Below are 2,755 nucleotides of genomic sequence, written 5' to 3'. Positions count from 1 at the left end.
ATGCTTCACGAGTTACTCTATGTTTATACACTATCATCAGCCTGATCTGGCTTACAGCGGCCCTCTCAATATCGGCTCACCCCCTAGCGGGGAGGGGTCAGTTGCAGCCCTGGACAGCAAAGTTTGCATTAGCCATTACATAGAATTCACTATCAGTAATTGTTGTTCACTTGCAGGTAGGACAGAAATCCAACCTAACAAGTAGTTTGCCAGTACCTAGAGTTAAATATAAAGTACTCAATGGAACAGTGTATTTATTCTAGTCTCTACCAGACTCCATAGGTCGCTGGGAAAACCATAGAAATGGAACGAATAGAGGAGTACAGCCGGCTAGGGAACATCTTGCGACCTACGGAGTAGGAGGTAATGATTGTTCTGGCCGGCTGACTCCCCTAGTGCTATTTGTCCAATTTCTACAATTAGACCACCGATCTACGAAGCCTGGTAGAGGCTATATCTATTTACCTGTGGTTGCCACATGTCGTTTCTCGCCAGGCGCACCCTAGCGAAATAAATGACGTTTCAATAGATGATTCCAACATGTTTAAACCAATATAATTCAAGTGAGCTTTCAGATATAAAGGCCACAAGCCTATTGGAACATTGTATGTCTCAATTATGTCTCTAGCTAAATACGTAATTTTTCTGTCTTAGATCAAACATAAGGATAATCGGGTTTGCCTGCCTACCTGGCCTATCTACCTGGCCTGGCTATCACGTCAGGCTACCGAGATCCCCCCCATTCATACCCCCACAAATGGCTAGCCTCTCGTGTAGCTGCGCCCTCTAGCGGAATGGATGTAATTGCATGTACCTAATACCGTATTGTCAAGACATATACAAGCAAAACAAACTGATAATTATATATTTACTTCTTTGAATTTCTAAGGGTCTGAAAACAGATAAACAGTAAGATAATCCCATAGTTCTTAAACATGACAACATCACACGAATTTTCCAAATCTTGTGCGAACTCTATTGTTGACAGTTTACATTACACAGTACTGATGTGCTAACGACTGAAATATGTATGTACTATGTAGGTATTTGAAACTGGAAATAAAGGTGTTAAAGAGAAAGAAAGAAAAAGGCCACATAGAAGACTCGTACAAAGTGCTGAGACCATTTCTGAATACAAATCAAGATGATTTCGCTCATGGATAATCGCTGATTTTTTCCATACCTGGGATCCGGTGGGAAGTCCGTTTCGCAATTCTATTGGAGAGCAAGAAAATGGGACTTAAGGAACAAAAATTTTCAAGAACAGTCCGATTCTCTACATGACTCTTTAACAGTTATTCTAGCAAAACTTACGCATTGCTGATTTTGCCGGTATTCATTTTCATATCTACTAATGATCTGTAATTATTAGAAAATGATTTTTTTAAAATTAGATGAATACAATTATGTTCTAATATCAATTGGCGCAAAGGTGAGTTTGTAGCCTTCGTCATTATACACACGAAAACCATAGTTTAATTGCAGTGGTATGTACCAAAGTGCTGTATTTTCTCATAGAAAAAATAATATTAGGGGCAATAAAACCTGATGACGTCATCCATATAGCCCCAAAAATCAGATTTAGAATCATTTCATGCCCATCTATCAATATTCGTTACAGTCCCATTCTTTCTTTTAAAATTCATTAATGAGAAAACAATGGAAAGTCAAAATGCCAATTCAGCCACCCCTGAAGCCTTAATATGTTTGTGGTGGCGTGGAGGCAGGCGCTAGTCTCGTGAATCTAGGCAGTTCTATTCTTTATATTCATCCATTATAAGTTTATTTACTGGTGTTTGAGAGGTAGTAACAATATGGATAAAATGACAAGATTCTAGTGATGTTGAGCTAATGTTCGTTGTATTATGGTTGATTGAATAAACCTTTCATTATTTTATCATTACTATTATCATAAACAAATCAACAAACGTCTGTCCTAGATGAGCGTACCTGAAATCTTGGTCAGAATGTCGTCCAAGTTGGACAAAGACCTCTTCTGACGCTTGTTCACAGAGTCAGTAGCAGTGTCGTCACCAGGGACTGCTGCCTCCGGGCTCTGCACAGAACCGGTCTGGGAGGGAACACGTGCCACAGGGACATAGCGTCATATATGACATCTAGAGTTCCACGACCCCATACCTTCGCCAAATGATCTTAACCTTTACGACTGGTGTATCAGTTATGTTTGTCATGAATTATGCAAATAAGGTCCTCATTTGCATGGATTATTTTAGTTGATCATTTCCTGCCCCAAAATAACAGATGTTCATAATCTACGGTAAGAAAGAAGACATTCATTGCAGTTCTCATAATTCATGCAAATGAGGTCCTCATTTGCATAATCAATGTTCAATGATGCTAACGTTCACCTGTACATAACTTCCAAATGGTACAAGATGGAAGATCCCGTCATCTACCACAATGACATTATAGCATTTTCTCAATAATCATGCAACTTTTAAGACTTAATAAGTCTTTATTTTGCATAGTACATATCTATCAATATTCTTCTCTTTCTCAGTTGCAAATGTCACATATTGCAATGGTCCTATAATGAAACTGAGCGTGTTTAGATTATTCTATTATTAAGCAAATAGTTTGAGCCATTCTGTTTTCCTTTTTTTACTAGGGGCGAGAGATCTGCTTTGCGATGAAAATCATGAAAAAGTAGGACGCAAAGCACATTTCCAAATGGGAGCGCATGTTTTATTGGCGTCTTGAATATTTTTTCAAAGTTGATAGGAGGGGGGAGGGC

General features: G+C 38.8%; 1 protein-coding gene across 2 annotated transcripts in view; it reads right to left on the bottom strand.

The window, feature by feature from the left end:
* The window catches only part of LOC118414413 (transformer-2 protein homolog beta-like), a 119,684-nt gene that overhangs the window by 490 nt on the left and 116,439 nt on the right, over positions 1-2,755 (bottom strand). The window lies entirely within an intron of this gene.

This window comes from Branchiostoma floridae, chromosome 4 (assembly GCF_000003815.2).
Source record: "Branchiostoma floridae strain S238N-H82 chromosome 4, Bfl_VNyyK, whole genome shotgun sequence".
In the NCBI taxonomy this organism is placed as follows: domain Eukaryota; kingdom Metazoa; phylum Chordata; class Leptocardii; order Amphioxiformes; family Branchiostomatidae; genus Branchiostoma; species Branchiostoma floridae.
Note: the sequence above shows the minus strand (reverse complement) of the source record. Positions and strands in the feature narration are given on the sequence as shown.